At 41.9% G+C, this 18669-nt stretch overlaps 1 protein-coding gene across 5 annotated transcripts in view; it reads left to right on the top strand.

The window, feature by feature from the left end:
- The window catches only part of SRBD1 (S1 RNA binding domain 1), a 291329-nt gene that overhangs the window by 18157 nt on the left and 254503 nt on the right, over positions 1-18669 (top strand). For 3 of the 5 annotated variants that reach the window (XM_053589734.1, XM_053589738.1, XM_053589732.1), the window contains exon 2: positions 13466-13597. The gene's annotated coding sequence lies outside the window, so the exon portion shown is untranslated. Of the gene's footprint in view, positions 1-7591; positions 7754-13465; positions 13598-18669 lie in introns of all 5 variants that reach the window. The other 2 variants (XM_053589735.1, XM_053589736.1) reach the window with 1 other exon arrangement.

Genomic DNA, 18669 nt, shown 5'->3' with positions numbered 1-18669 from the left:
TGATAAGATCACTTTTTCTTTAGTCTATTAATAGGGTAGCTTACACTGATTCATTTTAAGTTATTGAACCAGCCTTGTTTTCCCAGAATAAATGCCTCTTGATCATAATGTATGTATGATAACATGATCAAGATATGCGTATAAATATAGGTGCAAAAATTCTCCAAAAATTAGCAAATCAAGTATAGCAATATAATATTACTTTTATATATTTTTTGAGAACTTTTGCACTTGGACTTATGCAGGACTTCAGTCTGTAGTTTACATTTTATTCTTCTCTAATTTAAGCATTTAGAACTAAAACTTTCCCTTTTTTTTGAGACAGAGTCTTACTTTGTCACCCTCTATAGAGTGCTGTAGCGTCACAGCTCACAGCAACCTCGAACTCCAGGGCTTAGGCAATTCTCTTGGCTCAGTCTCCCGAGTAGCTGGGACTATAGGCGCCCGCCACAATGCCTGGCTTAGAACTAAAACTTTCCCTCTAACCATCGCTTTAGCTGTATCATTTTCATTTAGTTCAAAATACTTTCTAATTTCCCATGACATTTCCTCTTTGATCCATGGATTATGTACGAGTATTATTTGGATTTCCAAGTGTTGGGGGATTTTCCAGATAGGTTTCTATTATTGAGTTCTAATTCAATTCCATTATGATCATAAAATGTACATAGTATTTTTTCAATTATTTTAAACATAAATAAAAAGGACCCACATCTGAGTTTCTAAATAGAAACCCAGGGTTTTAGACTCCCTGCTTTGCCATTTATTTCCTGCAAGTGAGTCTACCTCTGGGGACAAGCAGCAGGAGGATATACAGAGAAAAAGCAATGGGAATTCACTCTGTAGCTTTAGGATCACAGTTCCATTGATTAAAGAGAAGCATTCCCCTCCCTTAGGGCTTTAGAGGTCTGCTGGCAGTCACAGCATCACTGCTCAGCTGCCCTGCAGCCATCTCAAGATGGGAGTTTTGTGTCTGGGGCTTGCCTGGGGTGAGGACAGGAAAGAAAATTCAAAGAGAGAGGGAATTTTTTCCAAATTTCTGCATTCTAGCTTGGTGCCTGTGGCTCAAGCAGCTAAGGCGCCAGCCACATACACCTGAGCTGGCAGGTTCGAATCCAGCTTGGGCCCGCCAAACAACAATGATGGCTGCAAGCAAAACATAGTCAGGCGTTGTGGCAGGCGCCTGTACTCCCAGCTACTTGGGAGGCGGAAGCAGGAGAATCACTTGAGCCCAGGAGTTGGAGGTTGCTGTGAGCTGTGATGCCACAGCTCTCTACCCAGGGTGACAGCTTGAGGCTCTGTCTCAAAAAGATTAAATTAAATTAAATTTTAAAAATGCAGAGGATTCCATAGGGTGCTCCCTCCCTTTTCTAACCAGAAAAAGGCTTTCCTTGAGAAATGCTTGGTGCAAAGATTAGGTCTTTGTTTGAGTTCAGACTGGGAGATAGGGAAGAGAAAAAAATTAAGAAAACTCACCACCCAGTCATTGGTACTTCTGGTTCTGATTTCTTTACCTTGTATGTCTACTGAGATATACTTTCCAGAGTGTTCTGGTCACTTCTTCAAGCCTTCTGTTGAGGTTTTTAGTTGCATACTCCATCCTTCCAGACCTGGACAATCCCAACCTAGGTAAATGCAACTTGTAATACATTTTAAACATGTACTGTTTTATTATGTAAAGTAAAAATAAAAATGACATTTACAAAGAACGAGAAAAACATCCACCCCCAAATAAGACAGAATAACACAGACAGGATTTATCCTCTCATCTGAAACAAGAATAAAAAGGGCAAAATACGTGAAACAATGAGTTTTCAAGATGTTGATGTCAGGAAACAAGGAAGAGCAGTCACTTTCCTTGTTGATGAAAATGAAATGGAAAACAAGGTGAGGTGAACCCTGCAATTGACCCAGCTTAACACAACTGAGAGAGTTTCCAGGCTGCAGTGTAGTGATGGGGATGCAGGCAGAACCTGGTGGCCCCTGAGCTGGAGAGACCACCACACCATAACTTGCATAAAACAGTGCTGCAGAGGGAAGAACTGTACAGAGGGGCTCCTCTGTATGCAGGAGGAGGGTTCCCTCGAGTACTCATCTGTGTGCTGATTAATGCATCTTTTGGGAGAAACTACCTGAAGCCTGGGAAAGAACCACCTGAAAGGATTAGAGGGAATAGTGCCTGGTGCTCCTACAGGATCAAGAATAGTGTCTCTTCCCATCAGCCAGAACGGGAAAGCTGGTGATTCACTGGATATTGAGCAGACTATTTGGAAAGGTCTCACATTAGTGGTGAAGAATATTCATCCCTTACACTGAGCACTGATCTAGCTGGGCCTAACAATTTTAAAAACAAGACACAAGAGGACCAAACTATTTCCAAGTAACTTAACTGTGCCCCAGAATAAGGTTAAGAATATTTAAGGGACTATAAAAAATGCCCATTATACAGCATGTTAAAATTCACAATGTCTGCCATCTAATCAAAACTTACAGCTGTACGTGGTAATTTACACCTTGGCCTCCCCAGCAATTTGGGAGGCCAAGGTATAAGGATTGGATGAGGCCAAGAGTTCAGAGTTCAAGACCAGCCTGGGCAACATAGTAAGACCATGTCTCTAGAAAAACAAAACAGTAGGTAGTGTGGTGACACGTGCCTATAATCCCAGCTACTCAGGAAGCTGAGGCAGAAGTATGGCTTGAGCCCTGGAATTTGAGGTTGCAGTGAAATATGATCATACCACTACACTCCAGCCTGGATGACAGAGCAAGACTCCATCTCTAAATATGAAACCAAGAGAAAAACAATTACATGCCCATCAAGTATATTCAAGTTGAGGGGGAATGGAGGAGAAAGGAAAGGGGAGGAGGAAAGGGGATTGGTAAACTCTCACCTGCTGGGCATATTGTACAGCACACCCACTGGATGAAGGGGTTAGCTACAACTTAAACTTTACCTTAGAAACATACACAATGTAGCCTTATCATTTGTACCCTTATGTTAATCTGAATTTTTAAAAAAGATTCTAAAACAGGGCGGTGCCTGTGGCTCAAAGGAGTAGGGCACTGGCCCCATATGCCCGAGGTGGCAGGTTCAAACCCAGCTCTGGCCAAAAATTGCAAAAAAAAAAAAAGATTCTAAAACATAAAAAGAAAAGATGTTGTGCCAACAGTTTTTTTTAAAAAAAGTAAAAGAAAAAAATTACCAGTATGCAAAGAAGCAAGAAAATAGGTCCCATAAAAAGTAGAAAAAAATCAGTCAATTAGAACTGACTTAGAACTGGCACGAATGTTAGAATTTGCAAACAAGGACATTAAAACAATTATTATAACTCAATTCCAAATATTTAAAAGATTAGAGACAAAAAAATAATATTAAGGGCTCGGGGCTCGTAGCACAGTGTTTACAGCACCAGCCACATACACCCAGACTGGCAGGTTCTGGCCTGGGCCAGCTAAACAACAATGACAACTGCGACAAAAAATAGCGGGGCGTTGTGGTGGGTGCCTGTAGTCCCAGCTACTTGGGAGGCTGAAGCAAGAGAATCTCTTAAGCCCAAGAATTTGAGGTTGCTGTGAGCTGTGACGCCATGACTATGTCTCAAAAAACAAACAAACAAACAAAAAAACGATAATATTAAAAAGACTCAAGTAAAAAAATCTAGAGGTATAAACTGCAATAGCTGAGAAGGAAAAAATCATTGGCTAGGATTAATGGTACAGATATTGCAGAAGAAAAGATTAAGTGATTTGAATGCATAGCAATAGCAATTATCCAAACCGGGCCAGGTGCAACGGCTCATAACTGTAATCCAAGCACTTTGGGAGGCTGAAGTGGGAAGATTGCTTGAGGTCAGGAGTTTAAGACCAGCCTGAGTAGGAGGAAGACCCCATTTCTACAAAAAAGAGCAGTTTGGCAGGGGCTGGGTTTGAACCCACCACCCTCGGTATATGGGGATGGCACCCTACTCACTGAGCCACAGGCGCCGCCTTCTTTTATTTTAAAAATTTAAATAATTAAAATGCAACACAATGTTAAGCACAGTGGCCTGTGCCCATAGTCCGAACTACTCCAGAAGCTGAGGCAGGAGGGTCACTTGAGCCCAGAAGTTTGAGGTTGCTGTAAGCTATAATGACACCACAGCACTCCAGCCTGGGTAAAATAGTAAGACCCTATCTCAAAAAAAATTAAAAAAGAATCCAAAATGAAACAGAGAGTAAAAAAAAATTTGAATGAAAAAGGCATTACTGAAGGGCAGTGCCTGTGGCTCAAAGGAGTAGGGCGCCAGCCCTATATGCTGGAGGTGGTGGGTTCAAACCCAGCCCCAGCCAAAAACTGCAAAAAAAAAAAAAAGGAGATTGCTGAGCTGGAGAAGAACTTTAAGCTTCCTAATATGTGTATATGAAATAAGAATCCTGGAAGGAAATGAGAAAGTGGGAAGGACAGAACAAATATTCAAATCCAAACCCAAATCTTTCTTCTTTTATTTTATTTATTTATTTATTTATTTATTTTGTATAGACAGAGTCTCACTGTACTGCCCTCGGTAGAGTGCCATGACATCACAGGACTCACAGCAGCCTCCAACTCCTGGGCTTACGCGATTCTCCTGCCTCAGCCTCCCGAGCAGCTGGGACTACAAGCGCCCGCCACAACGCCCAGCTATTATTTTGTTGCAGTTTGGCCGGGGCTGGGTTTGAACCCGCCACCCTCGGTATATGGGGACGGTGCCCTACTCACTGAGCCACAGGCGCCGCCTTGTTTTATTTTAAAAATTTAAATAATTAAAATGCAACTAATTTGGAAGAGAAACTGTGGGTTTCCAATTGGAAGTCTCTGGTACATGCCATGAGAGTGACAAGATATATTCCATGGTAGCACAACTGCATATGGAGTAGGAGTTTTCTCCCAGAGTCCCAGTGTTCAAACCCAGACTCTCGTCAGTGCCGGTCCAGAGCCTCTTTTGTGCTTCAGGGAAACTTGAGGTGGACTTGAAAGGCAAGAGTAATTAGAACAATTCATGACAGAGTATCTCATAGGGCATAACTTATACAGTATTAAATGTACTTGTAAGCCCTGTAAGTGTAGAGCTAGTGAGTTTTCTTCCTGGCGAACTCAAAGGTAGGGGCTGCCCAAGAAAACTGCTGCTTCGACATTTCCACGGGAGGGAAGTTTACCCTTTACCTGCAGGTCACAGGTTCAGAATCAGGCTGAGTCAGATATGGCTAATTTCCTTGTAGTCTCCATCCTGATTTAAATCCAGGTATCCTGATTCATCTTCTTCTAAATTCTTGCCAACACATTTTCAGGCACTATCTGAATAGGCAATCATTTTTCAAAGGAGACATTTGGGGTTTTGAAAAGAACATTTTCCTGGGGTTTGAAACCTCAGTTTTCTTAAAATACTGAGAAGACATGCTAGGCTGTTTATCTGATGATAAGGTAGGTAGCTTTTGGAAGAATACTGAAAAATCATTCAGTTGCCATTCATTCAAATGCCTTCTCTCATAGCTGCTTGATTTGTCCCCCTGGGTAGAGTGCTATGGCTTCATAACTCACAGCAACCTCAAACTCTTGGGCTCAAGTGATCCTCTTGTGTCAGCCTTCTGAGTCAATCCACCCTCGTTGGCCTCCCAGAGTGTGTGTATGTGTTTTAGCCAAATGCTGCCAGCTCAGTAAATTCTGTGTGGTAGAGCAGCCACCCCTATGGCTGGTGGGAAAGGAAGCAGCTCACATGGAAGGCAGACACTGGTGGCTGCCTTCCAATGATCGTTCACCAGGCTTTACTTCCTTGTTTGGGATTGTTTTGTTCCACTATTGATGGGGGGTGACACATTTCTCAGAGGCTAAGTGCTCCCCACTTGCTCAGCCCCTGGAGTGAATTCCTGATTAGTCTAAGCCAATCACAGGAGGGATAATGCATCCCTCTTGTCTGTGATTGTTATGGGAATGAACGTATCTTAGGGACATACAAAGCCACACAGTGAGAAGTGGGACTGGAGAGTCTTCTGGAGAGTTTTACAGGAAAAGCTTTCTCACGGATGAAAAGAAACAATTTCTTGCTAGCACCAAAAATATCACTATTGGTGATTATTTTTCCTTTCAAAATTGTCATTGTCCATTTCTTTTAGGTTAATATGATATTTATAATGCAAATACCCCCCAGAAGCAGAATACCCGGACTCACATCCCATGAATTTGTTGATCAATTCTCTAAAAGGGTTTAGGTGGTGTCGTGGATTGCATGGTGGCCCCCCAAAAGGTATGTCCATGTTGTAATCTATGAAACCTAATCCTTGGAATTGTGACTGTCACCTTACTTGGAAAAATGTTCTTTGCAAAGGTAATTAAGTTAAAGATCTTTAGATGAGAAAATTTTCTTGAATTACACAGTGGGGCATAAATTCAGACCCTCCGGTTGCAAGAATTCTGTGACTTACAGAAATTGTATCTTTCAAGAAAAATAAAAATATACTTTGGAAAAATAAATAAATAAATTCAGAGCCTCATCCTTATCCTAATAAGAGTAAATTCATGAGAGATTAATACAGACACAGAAGAGAATGTGGTGAGAAGATAGAGGCAGAGATGCCAGTGATGAAGCCACAAGCCAAGGAATCCAAAAACCGCTGAGAGCTACCGCACGTTGGAAAAGGCAAGGGAGACTCTCCTCTAAGGGGGGAAGGCCCTACTACAATCTTGATTTGGGACCTGTGGACTCTAGAACTGTGAGAGAATAAATACATTTATTTCTGTTGCTCTAAACCTCCCATTTTGTGGTAATTTGTTGCAATAGCCACAGGAAACTAATTCAGGTGGCATTGGTTCACTGAGTGGGTAAAATAAATTTTAAAAAGGGAAGCAGGTTCGCTGACGGTCAGCCTTTCTTCAGTGTCTCAGCTATGACCCCAAGGGGGCCTGTGCCTTGCTCCACAGCCAAAGACCAACTTGTAAGTCCTTCCAGTCCCACGTTTCATCCTGATCCTCGCTAGAGATGTGCTCCTCGTCTTGCCTGCTTATCTTTCAGCTGCATCCCCTTAGACACAGGGAAGCCAGGTAAAAGAGTCTGGTAGATTGTTCTCTACAAATGTTTCCCATTCCTAGGGCTAAAGCTCAGGAATGTCTCTCTATGAGCTGTTAGGTTTCCATAAGAAAAAGGGCACATTTGTTAGATTCACTCTCCCAGGTATGATATAGCTGGAGGCTCTGGCAAGCTAGCAACTGAAGTTGGAGGCAAAGGAACTAATATTTGTTTTGCAAGTACTGGGAGCCTGGCTCCGTGTTAGGTGTCTGACACATACAGTCTGATTCTATCTGCACAAGAATCTCATGAAGTAAGTAGTACATCATAGTACTATTCTATCTTATATGTGTGGAAACTGAGGCTCTGAGGGGACATAACGTGTCTGTAATCACACAGCTTGTAAGTGATGCAGATAGGATTCAGGGTGGCTGATTTGACTCCAAAGCCCATGTTTTCTACACTAGGAAGTGCTGCCTCCCCATGGAAGTTACAAAAGACTCAAGGTTGAGGGCAAAAGATGAATGAGGGAAACCTCAGGTTCATACTTCTCTGCTGCTCTTTCTCCACAGGCAGCAGCAGGATGTCATCAGAGTCTACTTTCTGATGAAATAGGCCTGGGCTGATTGTTTAAGGAACAAACGCCACTCTGACTCTGAGATGACACAGAGCTTGAAGGGCTCGCTGGAGACCCGTGCTGCTCCATTACTCTGGAACCACTGATCACTCAGAGGGTATTTGCTTACCTTGGCTTTTGGGGCTTGCTTCTACCTAGGTCTGGTGATCAGAGCAGATGTGAGCCAAAAGTTTATTTGAAAAAGGAGGCCATGCAATTGACTTTTCCTTTTCCACCTCTCCTGTGCCCTCAACCTGCCCTTCCTCAGCCTGCAGAACACACTATCCTAGAAATGATATCCTCACCTTGTTTAAACTAGGTCATTAGCTTTCAGGGTGGCATAACCAGGAGTGAAGCCAGAATCTCCCTTTCCTTTAAACACTTATAAGAAATTTCCTAGGGAGCAGCAGCTGAGATTTAAGAGAAAAGGGTTCGATTTACCACAAGAAATATAAAGTTTTAAATCCCCAATTTTCTGGTTACTATCATCAATTTCTCTCTTGCACCCCACAGTTTGGGAAGATCATTTTGCCTCCTATCTTCCTTAGGAGATAACTGTCTTTTTCCAGGAAAGGAAACTGTGCAAGTGTCTGATTTTCAAATCAAGCAGCCATGCACTAGTTCCTTCCCTTAATGAGATTGGCTTAGAAAGGGCAGGTGGAAGGCTGTCTCTGGAAAAGTATTCTGGGAACATGGGTTAAGACTCATTTCTCCTTCACTGGTTTGATTGCTCTAATTAGCTTTAAAGTGTACCAAAGACTTCTCTGGTCATCTCCAATGCTCCTACCCCCACCACCCAGCAGGATCTATTTACTTGCAGTTCAGCTTTCCTGTGACATTTCTCTTAGAACATGGACAAGATCCAGGTTCCAAATCCCTGCCCCACTAGTTAGTTAGCAGAGGTGTGATTCTTTGTGAATCACTTAATGGCTCTGAGTCTCAGTGTCCTCATCCATATAAAAGAGGCAAGTCATCCCTGCCACCTGCTCATCGTGTTGGTTGCAAGCTAGAGGAGGTGTGAAAGCACACTCAGAGGCTGGCGCAGGTGTAAATATTAATAACGTATTGTGAAAATGCTTACCCCACCAAGATGTTAGTTGTCTGCCTCATTGTTCAGCGTTCAGCACTAGGCAGAGATCTCGAACTCTAATGGCTTGTAGTTTAACGTAGACAGAACATCTCTCTGTATCCATTTAAGAGCTCAGCTGTGGCCCACTCTGATTGCAGATCAAGTAGCCTAAAGTAGGCCCCCAAACCATGGGATTTCTAAGAAGACATCCTCTCTTCCCAGGTAGTGGCCTGTGTGGCAACATACCTGGCAGTGCCACAAGCATCAGTGGGGACCCTTCTGTTAATTCTACTTCCCTGCTCATGGGGGTCAGTTATGATCATTAGAAAACGATTCCTGGGCGGCGCCTGTGGCTCAGCGGGTAGGGCACCGGTCCCATATGCCGGAGGTGGTGGGTTCAAACCCAGCCCCGGCCAAATTAAAAAAAAAAAATAAAAAAAAATAAATAAATAAAAAAAAAAAGAAAACGATTCCTAAGTGAGAATCCTAAGCTTCTTTCACCATTATTTTGCCTACTGGAGTCTTGTAGAGAAGGTCTTCCCACTCCTTCATAGGCTGGAAGATATTTGCACATAGCTGCCAGCTCCTTGTGAGAAAAAAAAATTACTCTAAAACTTAGCAGCTTAATGATAGAAGCATACATTCTCTTATACGGATTGGCTTAGCTGGGTGGCTTTGCTCTGGGTTTCGCATGAGGTCTCAAATGCTAGCCTGATTGGACTTAGATGGGAACCTAATCCTTACTTCTTCAATATTTCTACCAATACATATGGCATGAGAAACATCAGGCATTTAGCTTACATCTGCTAACTCTAGGTCTTGCATATTTTCTTTGCCTATCAGATTATTGTTAAAATGTAAATATTATAATAGAAAGAAACTTAGGAATCAGTAAATGCAGTCTTCTTATTTTAGAGAAGGAAAAACAAAATGACATGATTATCCCAAGGTCACTAGGTATTGTCGTCAGAAATAGGACTTGAATCCAATTCCATTCCTTTCCTGGTTAGGCCTGTTTCCTCCGTCATGTGACACTCAGAACATTGTTGGAAGGAAGTTCCACATACAGCATGATCAGATCATATAATTATCTGCCAAAGCCATTGTCTCCCTAATTCTTTCCTCACACCACAACTGCAAACAAGCCATGGCATATTTCTGAAAATCTATTCTGGTTCGAATCACCTCTTTTTCTTTAAATTAAAAAAAATGCGGGCGGCGCCTGTGGCTCAGTCGGTAAGGTGCCGGCCCCATATACCGAGGGTGGCGGGTTCAAACCCGGCCCTGGCTGAACTGCAACCAAAAAATAGCTGGGTGTTGTGGAGGGAGCCTGTAGTCCCAGCTACTCGGGAGGCTGAGGCAAGAGAATCGCTTAAGCCCAGGAGCTGGAGGTTGCTGTGAGCTGTGTGATGCCACGGCACTCTACCGAGGGCCATAAAGTGAAACTCTGTCTCTACAAAAAAAAAAAAAAATGCGTGACATACTCTTTAAATGCTAATAAATCCGCTGTTTAATAATGTATTTTAAACCTTGCTATGGATAAGAAATTTTGCTAGTCTGTGTTTCCTGTAATCTACATTTTTCACGTTTGTAAAAATCTATCACCCCTTTTTCATTATTTCACAAAAAGCCACAACAATGTTTCTTCTTCCTTTCTTCATTATTTCACAAAAAGCCACAACAATGTTTCTGTCACAGTTGTGTGTTTTAGTGCTGTGCTTCGTATTTGTTCAGACTCAGAGACGCTAACTTGGGTTAGTCGTCTAGATATCATCCTCCTATTTTTCTTCTTTTATGTGAGATTTGAATCCCTCTTTGTGGTATTTGTTTTATACTTTTCAACTTGAAGAACTTTATCCTTGGTGAAAAAAAAAAAAAGAAGCACAATAAGGGCCATTGTGATTTCTTTTCCCAATCATCTGCAGTTTATCCACCATCTTTTCCAAAGAATGTCCTTTTCCTTCCTTCTTTATTTTCTGACTCAGAACATGCTAGTTAAAGTCCTTTTTTCACTGACCTGCCATCAAAGGAAGGAGGAAATGCCTTAGGTGATGATTTGGAATAAGCTTGAAGATGTACTTGTTGAGTGAAGCAAACATGGTGCAGAATGCTAAACACAGGCTATACTATTTTTGTGTAAAATTGGAGGAAAAGAATGTAGACCATATCTTATGATTGTAAGATGCACATATTTTCATGTTTTTGTTGTCTCTGAAATAAATGCATTGTATAACAGGTGTCATATCATAGTTTAATTGACAAGATTTTTAAAAATTTTCTTTTGTTGTAGTACGTGTAATATTGGCACATCTTGCAATCAGTGGCATCTTAGGTTTGATAAAATACATTATTTGCATTTGTTTGCATATGCATGGAATTTTCTCTGGACAGATTATCAAGAAACTGGTAAAACAGATTGCGAACACAGGGAGGGGAATTAGGTGGCTGGGGAACAGAGATGACAAAATTTCTATTGCATTTTCTTTTGTATCTTTCACATTTTGAATCACATCGCTAAGTTAACAAATAAAACATTTCAATAAACCGGTTGCAGTGGCTCATACCCGTAATCCTAGCACTTGGGAGGCTGAGATGGGGTGATTGCCTGAGCTCACAGGCTCGAGAACAGTCTGAGCAAGAACGAGACCCTGTCTCAAAAAAAAAAAAATAGCTGGGCTTGTGGCACTTGCCTGTAGTCCCAGCTAAGCTACTTGGGAGGCTGAGGCAAGAGAATCGCTTAAGCTCAAGAATTTGAGTTTGCTGTGAGCTATGATGCCATAGCACTCTACCAAGGGTAACAAAGTGAGACTCTGTCTCAAAAAAAAATAAATTCAACAGTAGATTCACATTGGCAAAGTAAAACTGGACATGAGTGCTTCTGACACCACTGCATTATACAAATTGGCCCACAGTTCTATAGTTCTGTGTTTGTTTCTAGTAATGGCTGAAGAATGCTGAAGGCAAGGCTGTGCCATTGTGCTCACTGCTCTCAATGCAGAGTCCAGTTAGTTCCTGGCCAGGAACTGATATCACCCATTTCTGATATCACCCATTTCTCCCAAGATTTTGGTCACTTGTAAATCATTAACCAGATCTTTGTTGGTTAAAATTAAGTTCCATACAGCTGTTTCTGTCATTGCTTTCTTTACCTTCCTGTTGATGACTTTGTTCCATAAGGCAAGGCATAAATACATCAAATGCTTTGCTTTGATTAGATTTTGACCTCCCATAGAACCATGGAACAGCATGTAGGGAGATGAGGAGAGAAACATCTTAAAAGGAAAACAAAAATATTTTAATTGGCGCCAATGCACTTGACGAAAATTGAATTACAAAGCTAATGTCTATGCCGTGTTTACTAACTGAACCTGGAGGCCATTGCCAAGAATGACTCTAAGATATTGACAATTGTTCCTGTCACTAAAGCACTGCTGCTGATTCATTCTTGTTGATAAAGATATTTAAAAATGCAAATAGCCACTTCCCAGATCACTCTGAATGTTATATATATACAAAAAGTCATATCCATTCTCAAGAAAGCAAAATCAAACCCAGACTCCTGGAGAGCAAAGAATAACTGGTAACCAATGAGAACTAAGATAGTAGATCTGTCCCAAAAACAAGTTGAAAAGTTCTATACAGGATTGAGGTAGAATTTTCAGGGCCAGAGCTTTCAAGCTTGACAGCAATGGGATGCAAACCAATGCTGGTTGGGTATGGAAAAGGACAGATTCAAAGGTGATTACTATTAATTTCTGTTGGTATCTGTGGTTCACTCTTATTGGCAGGCTGGTACAAGGTGAAACAAGCCTAAGACTCACCAGTAAGTGAACAAATTGTTTGTGGTTTGTGTGTTGGAGTTAAGACAGTTTGTACAATTAAGACATATCTAATTTTATATCAATTTACTTTTCTTTTTCTTTTTTTTTGAGACAGAGCCTCAAGCTCTTGCCCTGGGTAGAGTGCTGTGGCATTACAGCTCACAGCAACCTCCAATTCCTGGGCTCAAGCCATTCTCCTGCCTCCATCTCCCAAGTAGCTGGGACTACAGGAGCCTGCCACAACGCCCAGATATTTTTTGGTTGTAGCCGTCATTGTTGTTTGGCGGGCCCGGGCTGGATTTGAACCTGCCAGCTCAGGTGTATGTGGCTGGCACCTTAGCCACTTGAGCCACAGGCACCAAGCCTAATTCACTTTTTAATAAGACTGATGATTTAATGTGTAGCTAACATAAAACATTTCATGTGATAACTTCCCAAATAAAAGAACAGACAGGCTCCGTGCCTGTGGCTCAAGTGGCTAAGGTGCCAGCCACATATACCTAAGCTGGTGGGTTCGAATCCGGCCCAGGCCTGCCAAACAACAATAATGGCTGCAACAAAAAATAGCTGGGCTTTGTGGTGGGCGCCTGTAGTCCCAGCTACTTGGGAGGCAGAGGCAGGAGAATCGCTTGAACCTAGGAGTTAGAGGTTGCCGTGAGCTGTGATGCCACAGCACTCTACCCGGGGCAAGAGCTTGAGGCTCTGTCTCAAAAAAAACCAGACAACTGATTCCAATCTATGGTGCAGAAAATATGGTTTCCTTATTAAATACCAGTTTGTAAATATTGCTTCTAATTGTCTTTCCTGTAATTGCCCTTCAAGAATCACTGGGTTGCCTGTTCACTATGTTTTTTCTTTGTCTGTCACATGTTTTATACTTATGCCATGGTGCAATTATTCTACGGGTCCTGTGAGGATCTCCCCTATTTTGTGTCTCCAGATGCACTTGACACCTTTTTTCGTCATACTCTCTGTCCCAAGAGACTGACTTCAATGGGGAATCTCCAAGGCTCCCACATCCATCAGCTTCCAGTTGAGTTTGTCTTCTGGGGACCTCTGGCAGGAAATCCAGGTAAGAGAATGAAGTCAGGTATTTACTCTTCACTTTTGCCAACTCAGATTGGCTATGTCCCTGGATCAAGGGTCACCGGTCCTCTCAAGGAGGCCGACTATACAGGATTTTCCCTAGCTACAGTAACCATTTGTTTTCTCCCCTCCTTTCTCCAGTCCCAGGGGTTGTAGCAGCATTCACTCACTTTACCCCGTGTCCTCCTTACCCACACTCACATCTTCCCAAATAGTTTATCTTAATTTGAATGTAATATTTGTCTCCTGTTGGGATCCTGACTGATAGGCTTCCTCACAGGAGACCGAGCCTAAATTTGACCAAATGGAAAGAAATGCTCCTTCCTCTCACCAAACCAGGATTTGAAAAGTGTGGTTGGCAGATAATCCAGATCACAATCATCTGGAATTTGATTAAAAAGGCAGATTCCCAAGCTCTACCCATTCTATCTCCGGAAGTCAGGATGGGGAACTAGTATTTTAAACAAGCTTTTCAGGTGCTATCCCAACACAGCAAAATGGGAGAACTTATTACAGAAGTAGAGGAATTTTAAAATACGCTGCTAATGAAACTAAGGTTTTTCCAAATCCGAGCAAGGCATTAGAGCGTTATCCCAAGCTCCCTCTAGGTCTCTAGAGGGAATCTCATCAAGAAGCTAAAAATAAAACTCAGAAAATGAATGCAAGATAATGACTAGTGTGAACTGGTCTTTCAGTGACTAAGAAACCTGTCAGGATGAGAGAAGTCTTCATAAATGTGACATAAATTCATATTATGAATATGACAAAAACCATTATAAACACAAAAGAAAAATGATAAACTGAGAAATAAAATTATTGCAATACGTATCAAAGAGCTTTGAAATGGTTCTCTTTGACAATTTTTTCCAGCTTCCCAGTATTTTGGATGGGGAGGAGGAAGAGGACTTGCTGATCTCTTCACTCCATCGTACCTGGAAGTCCCCCTTAATTCTTAACTAGCAATCAAGCAAACAAAATCTTGACTGTCTTCCACAAAGCACCTAATAAGCAATATATTTAATATGATTGAGTTTTCCCTGTCCAATGCCTGCTGATGATGATAAGCAATGAAATAGTCTTCTATGACTAGGAAGGTGGAGGGGGTGAGAGAAGGGGTGGGAGAAGTCGTCACAGAGTTTAACATGAAGAGCCAGTGGGCAAGTCAATTTCTCAGCACTGCAGGTTACATTTCATTCTTTTTAAATTTCAGATTAACATGGGGGTACACATGATTAGGTTACATGGTTTGATTTTATAAGGTTAAAGTCTGGATTGTAGCTGTGCCCTTTAGCCAGAAAGTGTGCAATATACCCGTTGAGTGGGAATTTACCAGGTTATATTCTAATTACATTTTAAAAATATAATTATATTCACTTAAACCTTGCTATTTTAGACACCTTTAAAAAGAGTCACAGGATATTTCCTTGGTGACCTAATTGTGTCAAAATCTCTTTCACTTTTCTGACTTTACTCCGTGGCCTCACCTATATTGGCACCTGCTAAATTAACCCAAGAATCCCTTCATATCCACTCTCAAGGGCATCCTCATGGATAATTTTGAGGGGGTTCAAGAATTCTGTGGAGGAGATAACTGCAGATTTGATGAAAACAGCAAGAAAACCAGAATTAGAAATGGAGCCTGAAGATGTGACTGGATTGCTGGAATCTCATAATAGAATGGATTAAAAGTTGCTTTTTAGGGAAGAGCAAAGAAAGGGTTTCTTGAGATGGAATCTACTTCTAGTGATGACAACCAAAGATTTAAAATATCATGTAAACTTAGTTGACACAGCAATGGCAGGATTGGAGAAGACTGACTCTAATTTTTCTTTCTTTCTTTTTTTTGTAGAGACAGAGTTTCACTTTATGGCCCTAGGTAGAGTGCCATGGCATCACACAGCTCACAGCAACCTCCAACTCTTGGGCTTAAGCGATTCTCTTGCCTCAGCCTCCTGAGTAGCTGGGACTACAGGTGCCCACCACAATGCCCAGCTATTTTTTGGTTGCAGTTCAGCCGGGGCCGGGTTTGAACCCGCCACCCTCGGTATATGGGGCCGGCACCTTACCGACTGAGCCACAGGTGCCGCCCCCTAATTTTTCTTTTAAATTTATTTTGAGATGGGGTCTTGCTATGTTGTCCAAGCTGGACTCAAACTCCTGGGCTCAAACAATACTCCCACCTCAGCCTTCCGAGTACCTTCTGACATTTAACTCTAATTTTGAAAGAAGTTCTGCTGTGAGTAAAATGCTAACAGTATTGTATGGTACAGAGAAAACTTTTGTGAAAGGAAGAGTCCGTCAGTGTGGCAAACATTACTGTCTTATGCTAAGCACTTTAAGAAATTGCTATAGCCACTCATCTTTCAGCAACCACCACTGTTGTTCACTGGGAAACTAAAAAATTTGTGTGACTCAGTTTATTGTGATACTGTCTTTATTGTGGTAGTCTGAACCTTCAATATTTCCAAGGTATGCCAGTACTTGGTTTAGTGTATTTAGAGATTCACCAGTTCCTAAACGTCTCAAGAATTCAGAGTCTTGCATTGGTCACCACAGTGGAGAATGACTTTATGTTGAGGTGGTGGCACAGTTGAACCTCCATATCCACATTTGTGGAAGTGGAACCTTTGGATACAGAGGGTCAACTTTTTCTATCCACAATTGATTGAATCTAAGAGACTTGTGTTAGGCAGATTTTGGTATGGGAGGGAATCCTGGAACGAATCCCTCAAAGCCCAGGAGAGCCTACTATATGTAGATACTATATGGATGTCTTTAAAGGTACTGGCTTTTGAGTTTGAACTCACCTCTGCAATGTACTACTTGATGTAACCTTGGATGAATTATTTAACTTCTTCATACCTCAGTATTCTCATTAATAGAAGGGGATAATAGCAATTATCTTATTGGGCTGATAGATGAATTAAATACACAAATACATGTAAAAGCATTAACTTAGTTTTTCTGACACATGGTAAGTGATAAAGGAAAGTTATTACTACTACTAGTACATTCTTCCTGAGAATATAGACTACAAATAGGTAAAGAACTTGAAAATATAGCTGATAACATACAACAAATATCATGGGAAGAGCTGAGTGGTAAACTGGGGAATGATAAAAACAATTTCTGAGCAAATGCCAGACATGTTTTCATTACTCCCAAACCCTATTGCGGGGTCTCAGTTAGGTGTTCAGATTATTGCCGGCTTGAATCTAAATCCACAATTTTTTTTGGAATTCAGCACTTGTGATCCAAATATAAATAATAGACTGGGCAATGTCCTAGGCAGAAATACCAGTTTTTGTGGTGGGGCATGGTTTATACTCAAGTGATTACAAATTTTTCTCCATAGCTTGTAGTGACAGTGACTCTTTTGCAAAATTCCAAGAGAAATGTTTTCCAATCTTTTTTTTTTTTTTGTGGTTTTTGGCTGGGGCTAGGTTTGAACCCACCACCTCTGGCATATGGGACCAGCGCCCTACTCCTTGAGCCACAGGCACCGCCCATTTTATCTTACTACTTCTCTTTGGAGTAGGCCACCACCTACATATTTTGTTTTTTTTTTTTTTTGTAGAGACAGAGTCTCACTTTATGGCCCTCGGTAGAGTGCCATGGCCTCACACAGCTCACAGCAACCTCCAACTCCTGGGCTTAAGCGATTCTCTTGCCTCAGCCTCCCGAGTAGCTGGGACTACAGGCACCCGCCACAACGCCCGGCTATTTTTTGGTTGCAGTTTGGCCGGGGCCGGGTTTGAACCCGTCACCCTCGGTATATGGGGCCGGTGCCTTCCCGACTGAGCCACAGGTGCCGCCCACCACCTACATATTTTAATTTTAGAGTCTTACTTTATCACCCTCATTAGAGTGCGGTGGTGTCACACAGCTCACAGCAACCTCCAACTCCTGGGCTTAGGTGATTCTCTTGTCTCAGCCTCCCCAGTAGCTGGGACCACAGGCTTCCACCACAGCGCCTGGCCATTTTTTGTTGCAGTTTGGCCAGGGCCGGGTTTGAACCTCCCACCCGCGGTATACGGGGCTGGCGCCCTACCCACTGAGCCACAGGCGCCACCCTCTGCTTCAGATTTTGTTTTTCCCAGATATTTGATGTCTAAAACCTTATCAGGTTATTTACTTTACCTTAGTAAAGTTTTTTTCTTCCCCATTTGAAAGGCAAATATCCCTGGTAGGAGAGAAGGGAGTCAAGGTTCAACACTACGCTAGCCAGCCTCTACTCTCCTCCTCACTGTGCAAGGTGGCTACTACTTATATAACACATTCTTTCAATTCTAGACTGTCTTGCTTGTTTCTGTTTCTTGTGGCTGTATCCGATCCTTAACCTTGTTTATGAATCCCTCCAGGGCAGGAATTATGTCAAAAGACTTTGTAGATCAAGTTCATCTTGATCCTTACTACACCTGCTAAGGTTTAAATGTCCACTTCAAAACTCATGTTTAAATTTAATCACTATTGTAACAATATTAAGAGGTGGGCACTTTAAGAGAGATTCAGTTACAGCGTTTTCCCCTCATGAATGGATTAATATCATTATTCCAATAGTGGTTATTTATTTTGAGATGTGGGCTCTTTTTTCCCTTTCTTCCTCCCTGCCCCATCTGATACCTTCCACCATGCCTTTCATGCAGCAAGAAAGCCCTCAACATTGGATTTCTGAGCCAACAGAACTGTGAGACAAATAAATATATTTTTGGGGTAGCGCCTGTGGGTCAGTGGGTAGGGCCCAGCCCCATGTGCCAAGAGTGATGGGTTCAGACCCGGCCCCAGCCAAACTGCAACAACAACAACAACAAAAAAAAAAATAGCCGGGCGTTGTGGCGGGAGCCTGTAGTCCCAGCTACTTGGGAGGCTGAGGCAAGAGAATCGCCTAAACTCAGGAGTTGGAGGTTGCTGTGAGCTGTGATGCTACAGCACTCTACCGAGGGTGACAAAGTGAGACTGTCTCTACAAAAAAAAAAAAAAATATATATATATATATATTTAAGAAATTACCTAGACTGTGGTATTCAGTTATAGTAGCAGGAAAACGTATAGAGACAA

The sequence above is a fragment of the Nycticebus coucang genome, chromosome 4, assembly GCF_027406575.1.
Source record: "Nycticebus coucang isolate mNycCou1 chromosome 4, mNycCou1.pri, whole genome shotgun sequence".
Classification (NCBI taxonomy): Eukaryota; Metazoa; Chordata; class Mammalia; order Primates; family Lorisidae; genus Nycticebus; species Nycticebus coucang.
The sequence above is the reverse complement of the archived record's forward strand: the minus strand, read 5'-3'. Positions and strand labels throughout refer to the sequence as shown.